General features: G+C 52.6%; 48 non-coding genes across 48 annotated transcripts; all 48 read left to right on the forward strand.

The window, feature by feature from the left end:
* The first annotated feature begins 75 nt into the window (after window positions 1-75).
* Window positions 76-194, forward strand: LOC122285359. The gene has a single exon (XR_006232698.1). It is a non-coding gene; the product is annotated as a 5S ribosomal RNA (ribosomal RNA).
* A 178-nt stretch (window positions 195-372) lies between these two features.
* LOC122288248 lies at window positions 373-491 on the forward strand. Its single transcript, XR_006235517.1, has one exon. It is a non-coding gene; the product is annotated as a 5S ribosomal RNA (ribosomal RNA).
* A 189-nt stretch (window positions 492-680) lies between these two features.
* LOC122288589 lies at window positions 681-799 on the forward strand. Its single transcript, XR_006235846.1, has one exon. It is a non-coding gene; the product is annotated as a 5S ribosomal RNA (ribosomal RNA).
* A 189-nt stretch (window positions 800-988) lies between these two features.
* On the forward strand, window positions 989-1,107 carry LOC122285361. The gene has a single exon (XR_006232700.1). It is a non-coding gene; the product is annotated as a 5S ribosomal RNA (ribosomal RNA).
* Window positions 1,108-1,296: 189 nt separating this feature from the next.
* Window positions 1,297-1,415, forward strand: LOC122287113. Its single transcript, XR_006234420.1, has one exon. It is a non-coding gene; the product is annotated as a 5S ribosomal RNA (ribosomal RNA).
* A 189-nt stretch (window positions 1,416-1,604) lies between these two features.
* LOC122287751 lies at window positions 1,605-1,723 on the forward strand. Its single transcript, XR_006235038.1, has one exon. It is a non-coding gene; the product is annotated as a 5S ribosomal RNA (ribosomal RNA).
* A 178-nt stretch (window positions 1,724-1,901) lies between these two features.
* Window positions 1,902-2,020, forward strand: LOC122285362. Its single transcript, XR_006232701.1, has one exon. It is a non-coding gene; the product is annotated as a 5S ribosomal RNA (ribosomal RNA).
* A 189-nt stretch (window positions 2,021-2,209) lies between these two features.
* Window positions 2,210-2,328, forward strand: LOC122285363. The gene has a single exon (XR_006232702.1). It is a non-coding gene; the product is annotated as a 5S ribosomal RNA (ribosomal RNA).
* Window positions 2,329-2,517: 189 nt separating this feature from the next.
* LOC122285364 lies at window positions 2,518-2,636 on the forward strand. Its single transcript, XR_006232703.1, has one exon. It is a non-coding gene; the product is annotated as a 5S ribosomal RNA (ribosomal RNA).
* A 178-nt stretch (window positions 2,637-2,814) lies between these two features.
* On the forward strand, window positions 2,815-2,933 carry LOC122287341. Its single transcript, XR_006234638.1, has one exon. It is a non-coding gene; the product is annotated as a 5S ribosomal RNA (ribosomal RNA).
* Window positions 2,934-3,121: 188 nt separating this feature from the next.
* LOC122288433 lies at window positions 3,122-3,240 on the forward strand. The gene has a single exon (XR_006235694.1). It is a non-coding gene; the product is annotated as a 5S ribosomal RNA (ribosomal RNA).
* A 189-nt stretch (window positions 3,241-3,429) lies between these two features.
* Window positions 3,430-3,548, forward strand: LOC122288286. The gene has a single exon (XR_006235554.1). It is a non-coding gene; the product is annotated as a 5S ribosomal RNA (ribosomal RNA).
* Window positions 3,549-3,726: 178 nt separating this feature from the next.
* Window positions 3,727-3,845, forward strand: LOC122285365. The gene has a single exon (XR_006232704.1). It is a non-coding gene; the product is annotated as a 5S ribosomal RNA (ribosomal RNA).
* A 189-nt stretch (window positions 3,846-4,034) lies between these two features.
* On the forward strand, window positions 4,035-4,153 carry LOC122285367. Its single transcript, XR_006232706.1, has one exon. It is a non-coding gene; the product is annotated as a 5S ribosomal RNA (ribosomal RNA).
* Window positions 4,154-4,331: 178 nt separating this feature from the next.
* Window positions 4,332-4,450, forward strand: LOC122285368. The gene has a single exon (XR_006232707.1). It is a non-coding gene; the product is annotated as a 5S ribosomal RNA (ribosomal RNA).
* Window positions 4,451-4,638: 188 nt separating this feature from the next.
* LOC122285369 lies at window positions 4,639-4,757 on the forward strand. The gene has a single exon (XR_006232708.1). It is a non-coding gene; the product is annotated as a 5S ribosomal RNA (ribosomal RNA).
* Window positions 4,758-4,946: 189 nt separating this feature from the next.
* LOC122285370 lies at window positions 4,947-5,065 on the forward strand. The gene has a single exon (XR_006232709.1). It is a non-coding gene; the product is annotated as a 5S ribosomal RNA (ribosomal RNA).
* A 189-nt stretch (window positions 5,066-5,254) lies between these two features.
* Window positions 5,255-5,373, forward strand: LOC122285371. The gene has a single exon (XR_006232710.1). It is a non-coding gene; the product is annotated as a 5S ribosomal RNA (ribosomal RNA).
* A 178-nt stretch (window positions 5,374-5,551) lies between these two features.
* Window positions 5,552-5,670, forward strand: LOC122288249. The gene has a single exon (XR_006235518.1). It is a non-coding gene; the product is annotated as a 5S ribosomal RNA (ribosomal RNA).
* A 189-nt stretch (window positions 5,671-5,859) lies between these two features.
* Window positions 5,860-5,978, forward strand: LOC122288590. Its single transcript, XR_006235847.1, has one exon. It is a non-coding gene; the product is annotated as a 5S ribosomal RNA (ribosomal RNA).
* Window positions 5,979-6,167: 189 nt separating this feature from the next.
* LOC122285372 lies at window positions 6,168-6,286 on the forward strand. The gene has a single exon (XR_006232711.1). It is a non-coding gene; the product is annotated as a 5S ribosomal RNA (ribosomal RNA).
* Window positions 6,287-6,475: 189 nt separating this feature from the next.
* LOC122287114 lies at window positions 6,476-6,594 on the forward strand. The gene has a single exon (XR_006234421.1). It is a non-coding gene; the product is annotated as a 5S ribosomal RNA (ribosomal RNA).
* A 189-nt stretch (window positions 6,595-6,783) lies between these two features.
* Window positions 6,784-6,902, forward strand: LOC122287753. Its single transcript, XR_006235040.1, has one exon. It is a non-coding gene; the product is annotated as a 5S ribosomal RNA (ribosomal RNA).
* Window positions 6,903-7,080: 178 nt separating this feature from the next.
* On the forward strand, window positions 7,081-7,199 carry LOC122285373. The gene has a single exon (XR_006232712.1). It is a non-coding gene; the product is annotated as a 5S ribosomal RNA (ribosomal RNA).
* Window positions 7,200-7,388: 189 nt separating this feature from the next.
* LOC122285374 lies at window positions 7,389-7,507 on the forward strand. Its single transcript, XR_006232713.1, has one exon. It is a non-coding gene; the product is annotated as a 5S ribosomal RNA (ribosomal RNA).
* A 189-nt stretch (window positions 7,508-7,696) lies between these two features.
* LOC122285375 lies at window positions 7,697-7,815 on the forward strand. The gene has a single exon (XR_006232714.1). It is a non-coding gene; the product is annotated as a 5S ribosomal RNA (ribosomal RNA).
* A 178-nt stretch (window positions 7,816-7,993) lies between these two features.
* Window positions 7,994-8,112, forward strand: LOC122287343. Its single transcript, XR_006234640.1, has one exon. It is a non-coding gene; the product is annotated as a 5S ribosomal RNA (ribosomal RNA).
* Window positions 8,113-8,300: 188 nt separating this feature from the next.
* Window positions 8,301-8,419, forward strand: LOC122285376. Its single transcript, XR_006232715.1, has one exon. It is a non-coding gene; the product is annotated as a 5S ribosomal RNA (ribosomal RNA).
* A 178-nt stretch (window positions 8,420-8,597) lies between these two features.
* On the forward strand, window positions 8,598-8,716 carry LOC122288250. The gene has a single exon (XR_006235519.1). It is a non-coding gene; the product is annotated as a 5S ribosomal RNA (ribosomal RNA).
* A 189-nt stretch (window positions 8,717-8,905) lies between these two features.
* On the forward strand, window positions 8,906-9,024 carry LOC122288591. The gene has a single exon (XR_006235848.1). It is a non-coding gene; the product is annotated as a 5S ribosomal RNA (ribosomal RNA).
* A 189-nt stretch (window positions 9,025-9,213) lies between these two features.
* Window positions 9,214-9,332, forward strand: LOC122285378. The gene has a single exon (XR_006232717.1). It is a non-coding gene; the product is annotated as a 5S ribosomal RNA (ribosomal RNA).
* Window positions 9,333-9,521: 189 nt separating this feature from the next.
* On the forward strand, window positions 9,522-9,640 carry LOC122287115. Its single transcript, XR_006234422.1, has one exon. It is a non-coding gene; the product is annotated as a 5S ribosomal RNA (ribosomal RNA).
* Window positions 9,641-9,818: 178 nt separating this feature from the next.
* Window positions 9,819-9,937, forward strand: LOC122285379. Its single transcript, XR_006232718.1, has one exon. It is a non-coding gene; the product is annotated as a 5S ribosomal RNA (ribosomal RNA).
* Window positions 9,938-10,126: 189 nt separating this feature from the next.
* LOC122287116 lies at window positions 10,127-10,245 on the forward strand. Its single transcript, XR_006234423.1, has one exon. It is a non-coding gene; the product is annotated as a 5S ribosomal RNA (ribosomal RNA).
* A 189-nt stretch (window positions 10,246-10,434) lies between these two features.
* On the forward strand, window positions 10,435-10,553 carry LOC122287754. The gene has a single exon (XR_006235041.1). It is a non-coding gene; the product is annotated as a 5S ribosomal RNA (ribosomal RNA).
* A 178-nt stretch (window positions 10,554-10,731) lies between these two features.
* Window positions 10,732-10,850, forward strand: LOC122285380. Its single transcript, XR_006232719.1, has one exon. It is a non-coding gene; the product is annotated as a 5S ribosomal RNA (ribosomal RNA).
* A 189-nt stretch (window positions 10,851-11,039) lies between these two features.
* Window positions 11,040-11,158, forward strand: LOC122285381. Its single transcript, XR_006232720.1, has one exon. It is a non-coding gene; the product is annotated as a 5S ribosomal RNA (ribosomal RNA).
* Window positions 11,159-11,347: 189 nt separating this feature from the next.
* On the forward strand, window positions 11,348-11,466 carry LOC122285382. Its single transcript, XR_006232721.1, has one exon. It is a non-coding gene; the product is annotated as a 5S ribosomal RNA (ribosomal RNA).
* Window positions 11,467-11,644: 178 nt separating this feature from the next.
* Window positions 11,645-11,763, forward strand: LOC122287344. Its single transcript, XR_006234641.1, has one exon. It is a non-coding gene; the product is annotated as a 5S ribosomal RNA (ribosomal RNA).
* Window positions 11,764-11,951: 188 nt separating this feature from the next.
* LOC122285383 lies at window positions 11,952-12,070 on the forward strand. The gene has a single exon (XR_006232722.1). It is a non-coding gene; the product is annotated as a 5S ribosomal RNA (ribosomal RNA).
* A 178-nt stretch (window positions 12,071-12,248) lies between these two features.
* On the forward strand, window positions 12,249-12,367 carry LOC122288251. The gene has a single exon (XR_006235520.1). It is a non-coding gene; the product is annotated as a 5S ribosomal RNA (ribosomal RNA).
* Window positions 12,368-12,556: 189 nt separating this feature from the next.
* Window positions 12,557-12,675, forward strand: LOC122288592. The gene has a single exon (XR_006235849.1). It is a non-coding gene; the product is annotated as a 5S ribosomal RNA (ribosomal RNA).
* Window positions 12,676-12,864: 189 nt separating this feature from the next.
* Window positions 12,865-12,983, forward strand: LOC122285384. Its single transcript, XR_006232723.1, has one exon. It is a non-coding gene; the product is annotated as a 5S ribosomal RNA (ribosomal RNA).
* A 189-nt stretch (window positions 12,984-13,172) lies between these two features.
* On the forward strand, window positions 13,173-13,291 carry LOC122287117. The gene has a single exon (XR_006234424.1). It is a non-coding gene; the product is annotated as a 5S ribosomal RNA (ribosomal RNA).
* A 189-nt stretch (window positions 13,292-13,480) lies between these two features.
* Window positions 13,481-13,599, forward strand: LOC122287755. Its single transcript, XR_006235042.1, has one exon. It is a non-coding gene; the product is annotated as a 5S ribosomal RNA (ribosomal RNA).
* Window positions 13,600-13,777: 178 nt separating this feature from the next.
* Window positions 13,778-13,896, forward strand: LOC122285385. The gene has a single exon (XR_006232724.1). It is a non-coding gene; the product is annotated as a 5S ribosomal RNA (ribosomal RNA).
* A 189-nt stretch (window positions 13,897-14,085) lies between these two features.
* LOC122285386 lies at window positions 14,086-14,204 on the forward strand. Its single transcript, XR_006232725.1, has one exon. It is a non-coding gene; the product is annotated as a 5S ribosomal RNA (ribosomal RNA).
* A 189-nt stretch (window positions 14,205-14,393) lies between these two features.
* On the forward strand, window positions 14,394-14,512 carry LOC122285387. The gene has a single exon (XR_006232726.1). It is a non-coding gene; the product is annotated as a 5S ribosomal RNA (ribosomal RNA).
* Window positions 14,513-14,679: the final 167 nt, after the last annotated feature.

A 14,679-nucleotide genomic window follows, 5' to 3' on the forward strand; every position in this document is an offset into this window, starting at 1 on the left:
GCCGGTTGGCATGAGATAGGCAGGGTGCGGCTAGGTCGTAATAGGATTATATTAGTTTTTCGCTGGTAGCATGATGGGTGCGATCATACCAGCACTAATGCACCGGATCCCATCAGAACTCCGCAGTTAAGCGTGCTTGGGCGAGAGTAGTACTAGGATGGGTGACCTCCTGGGAAGTCCTCGTGTTGCACCCCCCCTTTTTATTTTTACCGCATCTCCGGTCGGATGGACCGGAACGACAACCGGGCAATGGATTCTTAGGAAAATCGCACCGACCCCATCGCTATCAATCAGATCGCCAGTTGGCATGGGATAGGCAGGGTGCGGCTAGGTCGTAATAGGATTATATTAGTTTTTCGCTGGTAGCATGATGGGTGCGATCATACCAGCACTAATGCACCGGATCCCATCAGAACTCCGCAGTTCAGCGTGCTTGGGCGAGAGTAGTACTAGGATGGGTGACCTCCTGGGAAGTCCTCGTGTTGCACCCCCCCTTTTTATTTTTACCGCATCTCCGGTCGGAAGGACCGGAACGAGAACCGGGCAATGGATTCTTAGGAAAATCGCACCGACCCCATCGCGTAGCGATGGGTATCGATCAGATCGCCGGTTGGCATGGGATAGGCAGGGTGCGGCTAGGTCGTAATAGGATTATATTAGTTTTTCGCTGGTAGCATGATGGGTGCGATCATACCAACACTAATGCACCGGATCCCATTAGAACTCCGCAGTTAAGCGTGCTTGGGCGAGAGTAGTACTAGGATGGGTGACCTCCTGGGAAGTCCTCGTGTTGCACCCCCCCTTTTTATTTTTACCGTATCTCCGGTCGGATGGACCGGAACGAGAACCGGGCAATGGATTCTTAGGAAAATCGCACCGACCCCATCGCGTAGCAATGGGTATCGATCTGATCGCCGGTTGGCATGGGATAGGCAGGGTGCGGCTAGGTCGTAATAGGATTATATTAGTTTTTCGCTGGTAGCATGATGGGTGCGATCATACCAGCACTAATGCACCGGATCCCATCAGAACTCCGCAGTTAAGCGTGCTTGGGCGAGAGTAGTACTAGGATGGGTGACCTCCTGGGAAGTCCTCGTGTTGCACCCCCCTTTTTTATTTTTACCGCATCTCCGGTCGGATGGACCGGAACGAGAACCGGGCAATGGATTCTTAGGAAAATCGCACCGACCCCATCGCGTAGCAATGGGTATCGATCAGATCGCCGGTTGGCATGGGATAGGCAGGGTGCGGCTAGGTCGTAATAGGATTATATTAGTTTTTCGCTGGTAGCATGATGGGTGCGATCATACCAGCACTAATGCACCGGATCCCATCAGAACTCCGCAGTTAAGCGTGCTTGGGCGAGAGTAGTACTAGGATGGGTGACCTCGTGGGAAGTCCTCGTGTTGCACCCCCCCTTTTTATTTTTACCGCATCTCCGGTCGGATGGACCGGAACGACAACCGGGCAATGGATTCTTAGGAAAATCGCACCGACCCCATCGCGTAGCAATGGGTATCGATCAGATCGCCGGTTGGCATGGGATAGGCATGGTGCGGCTAGGTCGTAATAGGATTATATTAGTTTTTCGCTGGTAGCATGATGGGTGCGATCATACCAGCACTAATGCACCGGATCCCATCAGAACTCCGCAGTTAAGCGTGCTTGGGCGAGAGTAGTACTAGGATGGGTGACCTCCTGGGAAGTCCTCGTGTTGCCCCCCCCCTTTTTATTTTTACCGCATCTCCGGTCGGATGGACCGGAACGACAACCGGGCAATGGATTCTTAGGAAAATCGCACCGACCCCATCGCTATCAATCAGATCGCCAGTTGGCATGGGATAGGCAGGGTGCGGCTAGGTCGTAATAGGATTATATTAGTTTTTCGCTGGTAGCATGATGGGTGCGATCATACCAGCACTAATGCACCGGATCCCATCAGAACTCCGCAGTTAAGCGTGCTTGGGCGAGAGTAGTACTAGGATGGGTGACCTCCTGGGAAGTCCTCGTGTTGCACCCCCCCTTTTAATTTTTACCGCATCTCTGGTCGGATGGACCGGAACGAGAACCAGGGAATGGATTTTTAGGAAAATCGCACCGACCCCATCGCGTAGCAATGGGTATCGGTCAGATCGCCGGTTGGCATGAGATAGGCAGGGTGCGGCTAGGTCGTAATAGGATTATATTAGTTTTTCGCTGGTAGCATGATGGGTGCGATCATACCAGCACTAATGCACCGGATCCCATCAGAACTCCGCAGTTAAGCGTGCTTGGGCGAGAGTAGTACTAGGATGGGTGACCTCCTGGGAAGTCCTCGTGTTGCACCCCACCTTTTTATTTTTACCGCATCTCCGGTCGGATGAACCGGAACGACAACCGGGCAATGGATTCTTAGGAAAATCGCACCGACCCCATCGCGTAGCAATGGGTATCGATCAGATCGCCGGTTGGCATGGGATAGGCATGGTGCGGCTAGGTCGTAATAGGATTATATTAGTTTTTCGCTGGTAGCATGATGGGTGCGATCATACCAGCACTAATGCACCGGATCCCATCAGAACTCCGCAGTTAAGCGTGCTTGGGCGAGAGTAGTACTAGGATGGGTGACCTCCTGGGAAGTCCTCGTGTTGCACCCCCCCTTTTTATTTTTACCGCATCTCCGGTCGGATGGACCGGAACGACAACCGGGCAATGGATTCTTAGGAAAATCGCACCGACCCCATCGCTATCAATCAGATCGCCAGTTGGCATGGGATAGGCAGGGTGCGGCTAGGTCGTAATAGGATTATATTAGTTTTTCGCTGGTAGCATGATGGGTGCGATCATACCAGCACTAATGCACCGGATCCCATCAGAACTCCGCAGTTAAGCGTGCTTGGGCGAGAGTAGTACTAGGATGGGTGACCTCCTGGGAAGTCCTCGTGTTGCACCTCCCTTTTAATTTTTACCGCATCTCTGGTCGGATGGACCGGAACGAGAACCAGGGAATGGATTTTTAGGAAAATCGCACCGACCCCATCGCGTAGCAATGGGTATCGGTCAGATCGCCGGTTGGCATGAGATAGGCAGGGTGCGGCTAGGTCGTAATAGGATTATATTAGTTTTTCGCTGGTAGCATGATGGGTGCGATCATACCAGCACTAATGCACCGGATCCCATCAGAACTCCGCAGTTAAGCGCGCATGGGCGAGAGTAGTACTAGGATGGGTGACCTCCTGGGAAGTCCTCGTGTTGCACCCCCCCTTTTTATTTTTACCGCATCTCCGGTCGGATGGACCGGAACGACAACCGGGCAATGGATTCTTAGGAAAATCGCACCGACCCCATCGCGTAGCAATGGGTATCGATCAGATCGCCGGTTGGCATGGGATAGGCATGGTGCGGCTAGGTCGTAATAGGATTATATTAGTTTTTCGCTGGTAGCATGATGGGTGCGATCATAGCAGCACTAATGCACCGGATCCCATCAGAACTCCGCAGTTAAGCGTGCTTGGGCGAGAGTAGTACTAGGATGGGTGACCTCCTGGGAAGTCCTCGTGTTGCACCCCCCCTTTTTATTTTTACCGCATCTCCGGTCGGATGGACCGGAACGACAACCGGGCAATGGATTCTTAGGAAAATCGCACCGACCCCATCGCTATCAATCAGATCGCCGGTTGGCATGGGATAGGCAGGGTGCGGCTAGGTCGTAATAGGATTATATTAGTTTTTCGCTGGTAGCATGATGGGTGCGATCATACCAGCACTAATGCACCGGATCCCATCAGAACTCCGCAGTTAAGCGTGCTTGGGCGAGAGTAGTACTAGGATGGGTGACCTCCTGGGAAGTCCTCGTGTTGCACCCCCCCTTTTTATTTTTACCGCATCTCCGGTCGGATGGACCGGAACGACAACCGGGCAATGGATTCTTAGGAAAATCGCACCGACCCCATCGCATAGCGATGGGTATCGATCAGATCGCCGGTTGGCATGGGATAGGCATGGTGCGGCTAGGTCGTAATAGGATTATATTAGTTTTTCGCTGGTAGCATGATGGGTGCGATCATACCAGCACTAATGCACCGGATCCCATCAGAACTCCGCAGTTAAGCGTGCTTGGGCGAGAGTAGTACTAGGATGGGTGACCTCCTGGGAAGTCCTCGTGTTGCACCCCCCCTTTTTATTTTTACCGCATCTCCGGTCGGATGGACCGGAACGACAACCGGGCAATGGATTCTTAGGAAAATCGCACCGACCCCATCGCTATCAATCAGATCGCCGGTTGGCATGGGATAGGCAGGGTGCGGCTAGGTCGTAATAGGATTATATTAGTTTTTCGCTGGTAGCATGATGGGTGCGATCATACCAGCACTAATGCACCGGATCCCATCAGAACTCCGCAGTTAAGCGTGCTTGGGCGAGAGTAGTACTAGGATGGGTGACCTCCTGGGAAGTCCTCGTGTTGCACCCCCCTTTTAATTTTTACCGCATCTCTGGTCGGATGGACCGGAACGAGAACCAGGGAATGGATTTTTAGGAAAATCGCACCGACCCCATCGCGTAGCAATGGGTATCGGTCAGATCGCCGGTTGGCATGAGATAGGCAGGGTGCGGCTAGGTCGTAATAGGATTATATTAGTTTTTCGCTGGTAGCATGATGGGTGCGATCATACCAGCACTAATGCACCGGATCCCATCAGAACTCCGCAGTTAAGCGTGCTTGGGCGAGAGTAGTACTAGGATGGGTGACCTCCTGGGAAGTCCTCGTGTTGCACCCCCCCTTTTTATTTTTACCGCATCTCCGGTCGGATGGACCGGAACGACAACCGGGCAATGGATTCTTAGGAAAATCGCACCGACCCCATCGCGTAGCGATGGGTATCGATCAGATCGCCGGTTGGCATGGGATAGGCATGGTGCGGCTAGGTCGTAATAGGATTATATTAGTTTTTCGCTGGTAGCATGATGGGTGCGATCATACCAGCACTAATGCACCGGATCCCATCAGAACTCCGCAGTTAAGCGTGCTTGGGCGAGAGTAGTACTAGGATGGGTGACCTCCTGGGAAGTCCTCGTGTTGCACCCCCCCTTTTAATTTTTACCGCATCTCTGGTCGGATGGACCGGAACGAGAACCAGGGAATGGATTTTTAGGAAAATCGCACAGACCCCATCGCGTAGCAATGGGTATCGGTCAGATCGCCGGTTGGCATGAGATAGGCAGGGTGCGGCTAGGTCGTAATAGGATTATATTAGTTTTTCGCTGGTAGCATGATGGGTGCGATCATACCAGCACTAATGCACCGGATCCCATCAGAACTCCGCAGTTAAGCGTGCTTGGGCGAGAGTAGTACTAGGATGGGTGACCTCCTGGGAAGTCCTCGTGTTGCACCCCCCCTTTTTATTTTTACCGCATCTCCGGTCGGATGGACCGGAACGACAACCGGGCAATGGATTCTTAGGAAAATCGCACCGACCCCATCGCTATCAATCAGATCGCCAGTTGGCATGGGATAGGCAGGGTGCGGCTAGGTCGTAATAGGATTATATTAGTTTTTCGCTGGTAGCATGATGGGTGCGATCATACCAGCACTAATGCACCGGATCCCATCAGAACTCCGCAGTTCAGCGTGCTTGGGCGAGAGTAGTACTAGGATGGGTGACCTCCTGGGAAGTCCTCGTGTTGCACCCCCCCTTTTTATTTTTACCGCATCTCCGGTCGGAAGGACCGGAACGAGAACCGGGCAATGGATTCTTAGGAAAATCGCACCGACCCCATCGCGTAGCGATGGGTATCGATCAGATCGCCGGTTGGCATGGGATAGGCAGGGTGCGGCTAGGTCGTAATAGGATTATATTAGTTTTTCGCTGGTAGCATGATGGGTGCGATCATACCAACACTAATGCACCGGATCCCATTAGAACTCCGCAGTTAAGCGTGCTTGGGCGAGAGTAGTACTAGGATGGGTGACCTCCTGGGAAGTCCTCGTGTTGCACCCCCCCTTTTTATTTTTACCGTATCTCCGGTCGGATGGACCGGAACGAGAACCGGGCAATGGATTCTTAGGAAAATCGCACCGACCCCATCGCGTAGCAATGGGTATCGATCTGATCGCCGGTTGGCATGGGATAGGCAGGGTGCGGCTAGGTCGTAATAGGATTATATTAGTTTTTCGCTGGTAGCATGATGGGTGCGATCATACCAGCACTAATGCACCGGATCCCATCAGAACTCCGCAGTTAAGCGTGCTTGGGCGAGAGTAGTACTAGGATGGGTGACCTCCTGGGAAGTCCTCGTGTTGCACCCCCCTTTTTTATTTTTACCGCATCTCCGGTCGGATGGACCGGAACGAGAACCGGGCAATGGATTCTTAGGAAAATCGCACCGACCCCATCGCGTAGCAATGGGTATCGATCAGATCGCCGGTTGGCATGGGATAGGCAGGGTGCGGCTAGGTCGTAATAGGATTATATTAGTTTTTCGCTGGTAGCATGATGGGTGCGATCATACCAGCACTAATGCACCGGATCCCATCAGAACTCCGCAGTTAAGCGTGCTTGGGCGAGAGTAGTACTAGGATGGGTGACCTCGTGGGAAGTCCTCGTGTTGCACCCCCCCTTTTTATTTTTACCGCATCTCCGGTCGGATGGACCGGAACGACAACCGGGCAATGGATTCTTAGGAAAATCGCACCGACCCCATCGCGTAGCAATGGGTATCGATCAGATCGCCGGTTGGCATGGGATAGGCATGGTGCGGCTAGGTCGTAATAGGATTATATTAGTTTTTCGCTGGTAGCATGATGGGTGCGATCATACCAGCACTAATGCACCGGATCCCATCAGAACTCCGCAGTTAAGCGTGCTTGGGCGAGAGTAGTACTAGGATGGGTGACCTCCTGGGAAGTCCTCGTGTTGCCCCCCCCCTTTTTATTTTTACCGCATCTCCGGTCGGATGGACCGGAACGACAACCGGGCAATGGATTCTTAGGAAAATCGCACCGACCCCATCGCTATCAATCAGATCGCCAGTTGGCATGGGATAGGCAGGGTGCGGCTAGGTCGTAATAGGATTATATTAGTTTTTCGCTGGTAGCATGATGGGTGCGATCATACCAGCACTAATGCACCGGATCCCATCAGAACTCCGCAGTTAAGCGTGCTTGGGCGAGAGTAGTACTAGGATGGGTGACCTCCTGGGAAGTCCTCGTGTTGCACCCCCCCTTTTAATTTTTACCGCATCTCTGGTCGGATGGACCGGAACGAGAACCAGGGAATGGATTTTTAGGAAAATCGCACCGACCCCATCGCGTAGCAATGGGTATCGGTCAGATCGCCGGTTGGCATGAGATAGGCAGGGTGCGGCTAGGTCGTAATAGGATTATATTAGTTTTTCGCTGGTAGCATGATGGGTGCGATCATACCAGCACTAATGCACCGGATCCCATCAGAACTCCGCAGTTAAGCGTGCTTGGGCGAGAGTAGTACTAGGATGGGTGACCTCCTGGGAAGTCCTCGTGTTGCACCCCACCTTTTTATTTTTACCGCATCTCCGGTCGGATGAACCGGAACGACAACCGGGCAATGGATTCTTAGGAAAATCGCACCGACCCCATCGCGTAGCAATGGGTATCGATCAGATCGCCGGTTGGCATGGGATAGGCATGGTGCGGCTAGGTCGTAATAGGATTATATTAGTTTTTCGCTGGTAGCATGATGGGTGCGATCATACCAGCACTAATGCACCGGATCCCATCAGAACTCCGCAGTTAAGCGTGCTTGGGCGAGAGTAGTACTAGGATGGGTGACCTCCTGGGAAGTCCTCGTGTTGCACCCCCCCTTTTTATTTTTACCGCATCTCCGGTCGGATGGACCGGAACGACAACCGGGCAATGGATTCTTAGGAAAATCGCACCGACCCCATCGCTATCAATCAGATCGCCAGTTGGCATGGGATAGGCAGGGTGCGGCTAGGTCGTAATAGGATTATATTAGTTTTTCGCTGGTAGCATGATGGGTGCGATCATACCAGCACTAATGCACCGGATCCCATCAGAACTCCGCAGTTAAGCGTGCTTGGGCGAGAGTAGTACTAGGATGGGTGACCTCCTGGGAAGTCCTCGTGTTGCACCTCCCTTTTAATTTTTACCGCATCTCTGGTCGGATGGACCGGAACGAGAACCAGGGAATGGATTTTTAGGAAAATCGCACAGACCCCATCGCGTAGCAATGGGTATCGGTCAGATCGCCGGTTGGCATGAGATAGGCAGGGTGCGGCTAGGTCGTAATAGGATTATATTAGTTTTTCGCTGGTAGCATGATGGGTGCGATCATACCAGCACTAATGCACCGGATCCCATCAGAACTCCGCAGTTAAGCGTGCTTGGGCGAGAGTAGTACTAGGATGGGTGACCTCCTGGGAAGTCCTCGTGTTGCACCCCCCCTTTTTATTTTTACCGCATCTCCGGTCGGATGGACCGGAACGACAACCGGGCAATGGATTCTTAGGAAAATCGCACCGACCCCATCGCTATCAATCAGATCGCCAGTTGGCATGGGATAGGCAGGGTGCGGCTAGGTCGTAATAGGATTATATTAGTTTTTCGCTGGTAGCATGATGGGTGCGATCATACCAGCACTAATGCACCGGATCCCATCAGAACTCCGCAGTTCAGCGTGCTTGGGCGAGAGTAGTACTAGGATGGGTGACCTCCTGGGAAGTCCTCGTGTTGCACCCCCCCTTTTTATTTTTACCGCATCTCCGGTCGGAAGGACCGGAACGAGAACCGGGCAATGGATTCTTAGGAAAATCGCACCGACCCCATCGCGTAGCGATGGGTATCGATCAGATCGCCGGTTGGCATGGGATAGGCAGGGTGCGGCTAGGTCGTAATAGGATTATATTAGTTTTTCGCTGGTAGCATGATGGGTGCGATCATACCAACACTAATGCACCGGATCCCATTAGAACTCCGCAGTTAAGCGTGCTTGGGCGAGAGTAGTACTAGGATGGGTGACCTCCTGGGAAGTCCTCGTGTTGCACCCCCCCTTTTTATTTTTACCGTATCTCCGGTCGGATGGACCGGAACGAGAACCGGGCAATGGATTCTTAGGAAAATCGCACCGACCCCATCGCGTAGCAATGGGTATCGATCTGATCGCCGGTTGGCATGGGATAGGCAGGGTGCGGCTAGGTCGTAATAGGATTATATTAGTTTTTCGCTGGTAGCATGATGGGTGCGATCATACCAGCACTAATGCACCGGATCCCATCAGAACTCCGCAGTTAAGCGTGCTTGGGCGAGAGTAGTACTAGGATGGGTGACCTCCTGGGAAGTCCTCGTGTTGCACCCCCCTTTTTTATTTTTACCGCATCTCCGGTCGGATGGACCGGAACGAGAACCGGGCAATGGATTCTTAGGAAAATCGCACCGACCCCATCGCGTAGCAATGGGTATCGATCAGATCGCCGGTTGGCATGGGATAGGCAGGGTGCGGCTAGGTCGTAATAGGATTATATTAGTTTTTCGCTGGTAGCATGATGGGTGCGATCATACCAGCACTAATGCACCGGATCCCATCAGAACTCCGCAGTTAAGCGTGCTTGGGCGAGAGTAGTACTAGGATGGGTGACCTCGTGGGAAGTCCTCGTGTTGCACCCCCCCTTTTTATTTTTACCGCATCTCCGGTCGGATGGACCGGAACGACAACCGGGCAATGGATTCTTAGGAAAATCGCACCGACCCCATCGCTATCAATCAGATCGCCAGTTGGCATGGGATAGGCAGGGTGCGGCTAGGTCGTAATAGGATTATATTAGTTTTTCGCTGGTAGCATGATGGGTGCGATCATACCAGCACTAATGCACCGGATCCCATCAGAACTCCGCAGTTAAGCGTGCTTGGGCGAGAGTAGTACTAGGATGGGTGACCTCCTGGGAAGTCCTCGTGTTGCACCCCCCTTTTTTATTTTTACCGCATCTCCGGTCGGATGGACCGGAACGAGAACCGGGCAATGGATTCTTAGGAAAATCGCACCGACCCCATCGCGTAGCAATGGGTATCGATCAGATCGCCGGTTGGCATGGGATAGGCAGGGTGCGGCTAGGTCGTAATAGGATTATATTAGTTTTTCGCTGGTAGCATGATGGGTGCGATCATACCAGCACTAATGCACCGGATCCCATCAGAACTCCGCAGTTAAGCGTGCTTGGGCGAGAGTAGTACTAGGATGGGTGACCTCGTGGGAAGTCCTCGTGTTGCACCCCCCCTTTTTATTTTTACCGCATCTCCGGTCGGATGGACCGGAACGACAACCGGGCAATGGATTCTTAGGAAAATCGCACCGACCCCATCGCGTAGCAATGGGTATCGATCAGATCGCCGGTTGGCATGGGATAGGCATGGTGCGGCTAGGTCGTAATAGGATTATATTAGTTTTTCGCTGGTAGCATGATGGGTGCGATCATACCAGCACTAATGCACCGGATCCCATCAGAACTCCGCAGTTAAGCGTGCTTGGGCGAGAGTAGTACTAGGATGGGTGACCTCCTGGGAAGTCCTCGTGTTGCCCCCCCCCTTTTTATTTTTACCGCATCTCCGGTCGGATGGACCGGAACGACAACCGGGCAATGGATTCTTAGGAAAATCGCACCGACCCCATCGCTATCAATCAGATCGCCAGTTGGCATGGGATAGGCAGGGTGCGGCTAGGTCGTAATAGGATTATATTAGTTTTTCGCTGGTAGCATGATGGGTGCGATCATACCAGCACTAATGCACCGGATCCCATCAGAACTCCGCAGTTAAGCGTGCTTGGGCGAGAGTAGTACTAGGATGGGTGACCTCCTGGGAAGTCCTCGTGTTGCACCCCCCCTTTTAATTTTTACCGCATCTCTGGTCGGATGGACCGGAACGAGAACCAGGGAATGGATTTTTAGGAAAATCGCACCGACCCCATCGCGTAGCAATGGGTATCGGTCAGATCGCCGGTTGGCATGAGATAGGCAGGGTGCGGCTAGGTCGTAATAGGATTATATTAGTTTTTCGCTGGTAGCATGATGGGTGCGATCATACCAGCACTAATGCACCGGATCCCATCAGAACTCCGCAGTTAAGCGTGCTTGGGCGAGAGTAGTACTAGGATGGGTGACCTCCTGGGAAGTCCTCGTGTTGCACCCCACCTTTTTATTTTTACCGCATCTCCGGTCGGATGAACCGGAACGACAACCGGGCAATGGATTCTTAGGAAAATCGCACCGACCCCATCGCGTAGCAATGGGTATCGATCAGATCGCCGGTTGGCATGGGATAGGCATGGTGCGGCTAGGTCGTAATAGGATTATATTAGTTTTTCGCTGGTAGCATGATGGGTGCGATCATACCAGCACTAATGCACCGGATCCCATCAGAACTCCGCAGTTAAGCGTGCTTGGGCGAGAGTAGTACTAGGATGGGTGACCTCCTGGGAAGTCCTCGTGTTGCACCCCCCCTTTTTATTTTTACCGCATCTCCGGTCGGATGGACCGGAACGACAACCGGGCAATGGATTCTTAGGAAAATCGCACCGACCCCATCGCTATCAATCAGATCGCCAGTTGGCATGGGATAGGCAGGGTGCGGCTAGGTCGTAATAGGATTATATTAGTTTTTCGCTGGTAGCATGATGGGTGCGATCATACCAGCACTAATGCACCGGATCCCATCAGAACTCCGCAGTTAAGCGTGCTTGGGCGAGAGTAGTACTAGGATGGGTGACCTCCTGGGAAGTCCTCGTGTTGCACCTCCCTTTTAATTTTTACCGCATCTCTGGTCGGATGGACCGGAACGAGAACCAGGGAATGGATTTTTAGGAAAATCGCACAGACCCCATCGCGTAGCAATGGGTATCGGTCAGATCGCCGGTTGGCATGAGATAGGCAGGGTGCGGCTAGGTCGTAATAGGATTATATTAGTTTTTCGCTGGTAGCATGATGGGTGCGATCATACCAGCACTAATGCACCGGATCCCATCAGAACTCCGCAGTTAAGCGTGCTTGGGCGAGAGTAGTACTAGGATGGGTGACCTCCTGGGAAGTCCTCGTGTTGCACCCCCCCTTTTTATTTTTACCGCATCTCCGGTCGGATGGACCGGAACGACAACCGGGCAATGGATTCTTAGGAAAATCGCACCGACCCCATCGCTATCAATCAGATCGCCAGTTGGCATGGGATAGGCAGGGTGCGGCTAGGTCGTAATAGGATTATATTAGTTTTTCGCTGGTAGCATGATGGGTGCGATCATACCAGCACTAATGCACCGGATCCCATCAGAACTCCGCAGTTCAGCGTGCTTGGGCGAGAGTAGTACTAGGATGGGTGACCTCCTGGGAAGTCCTCGTGTTGCACCCCCCCTTTTTATTTTTACCGCATCTCCGGTCGGAAGGACCGGAACGAGAACCGGGCAATGGATTCTTAGGAAAATCGCACCGACCCCATCGCGTAGCGATGGGTATCGATCAGATCGCCGGTTGGCATGGGATAGGCAGGGTGCGGCTAGGTCGTAATAGGATTATATTAGTTTTTCGCTGGTAGCATGATGGGTGCGATCATACCAACACTAATGCACCGGATCCCATTAGAACTCCGCAGTTAAGCGTGCTTGGGCGAGAGTAGTACTAGGATGGGTGACCTCCTGGGAAGTCCTCGTGTTGCACCCCCCCTTTTTATTTTTACCGTATCTCCGGTCGGATGGACCGGAACGAGAACCGGGCAATGGATTCTTAGGAAAATCGCACCGACCCCATCGCGTAGCAATGGGTATCGATCTGATCGCCGGTTGGCATGGGATAGGCAGGGTGCGGCTAGGTCGTAATAGGATTATATTAGTTTTTCGCTGGTAGCATGATGGGTGCGATCATACCAGCACTAATGCACCGGATCCCATCAGAACTCCGCAGTTAAGCGTGCTTGGGCGAGAGTAGTACTAGGATGGGTGACCTCCTGGGAAGTCCTCGTGTTGCACCCCCCTTTTTTATTTTTACCGCATCTCCGGTCGGATGGACCGGAACGAGAACCGGGCAATGGATTCTTAGGAAAATCGCACCGACCCCATCGCGTAGCAATGGGTATCGATCAGATCGCCGGTTGGCATGGGATAGGCAGGGTGCGGCTAGGTCGTAATAGGATTATATTAGTTTTTCGCTGGTAGCATGATGGGTGCGATCATACCAGCACTAATGCACCGGATCCCATCAGAACTCCGCAGTTAAGCGTGCTTGGGCGAGAGTAGTACTAGGATGGGTGACCTCGTGGGAAGTCCTCGTGTTGCACCCCCCCTTTTTATTTTTACCGCATCTCCGGTCGGATGGACCGGAACGACAACCGGGCAATGGATTCTTAGGAAAATCGCACCGACCCCATCGCGTAGCAATGGGTATCGATCAGATCGCCGGTTGGCATGGGATAGGCATGGTGCGGCTAGGTCGTAATAGGATTATATTAGTTTTTCGCTGGTAGCATGATGGGTGCGATCATACCAGCACTAATGCACCGGATCCCATCAGAACTCCGCAGTTAAGCGTGCTTGGGCGAGAGTAGTACTAGGATGGGTGACCTCCTGGGAAGTCCTCGTGTTGCCCCCCCCCTTTTTATTTTTACCGCATCTCCGGTCGGATGGACCGGAACGACAACCGGGCAATGGATTCTTAGGAAAATCGCACCGACCCCATCGCTATCAATCAGATCGCCAGTTGGCATGGGATAGGCAGGGTGCGGCTAGGTCGTAATAGGATTATATTAGTTTTTCGCTGGTAGCATGATGGGTGCGATCATACCAGCACTAATGCACCGGATCCCATCAGAACTCCGCAGTTAAGCGTGCTTGGGCGAGAGTAGTACTAGGATGGGTGACCTCCTGGGAAGTCCTCGTGTTGCACCCCCCCTTTTAATTTTTACCGCATCTCTGGTCGGATGGACCGGAACGAGAACCAGGGAATGGATTTTTAGGAAAATCGCACCGACCCCATCGCGTAGCAATGGGTATCGGTCAGATCGCCGGTTGGCATGAGATAGGCAGGGTGCGGCTAGGTCGTAATAGGATTATATTAGTTTTTCGCTGGTAGCATGATGGGTGCGATCATACCAGCACTAATGCACCGGATCCCATCAGAACTCCGCAGTTAAGCGTGCTTGGGCGAGAGTAGTACTAGGATGGGTGACCTCCTGGGAAGTCCTCGTGTTGCACCCCACCTTTTTATTTTTACCGCATCTCCGGTCGGATGAACCGGAACGACAACCGGGCAATGGATTCTTAGGAAAATCGCACCGACCCCATCGCGTAGCAATGGGTATCGATCAGATCGCCGGTTGGCATGGGATAGGCATGGTGCGGCTAGGTCGTAATAGGATTATATTAGTTTTTCGCTGGTAGCATGATGGGTGCGATCATACCAGCACTAATGCACCGGATCCCATCAGAACTCCGCAGTTAAGCGTGCTTGGGCGAGAGTAGTACTAGGATGGGTGACCTCCTGGGAAGTCCTCGTGTTGCACCCCCCCTTTTTATTTTTACCGCATCTCCGGTCGGATGGACCGGAACGACAACCGGGCAATGGATTCTTAGGAAAATCGCACCGACCCCATCGCTATCAATCAGATCGCCAGTTGGCATGGGATAGGCAGGGTGCGGCTAGGTCGTAATAGGATTATATTAGTTTTTCGCT

Source organism: Carya illinoinensis, chromosome 11 (genome assembly GCF_018687715.1).
Source record: "Carya illinoinensis cultivar Pawnee chromosome 11, C.illinoinensisPawnee_v1, whole genome shotgun sequence".
In the NCBI taxonomy this organism is placed as follows: Eukaryota; Viridiplantae; Streptophyta; class Magnoliopsida; order Fagales; family Juglandaceae; genus Carya; species Carya illinoinensis.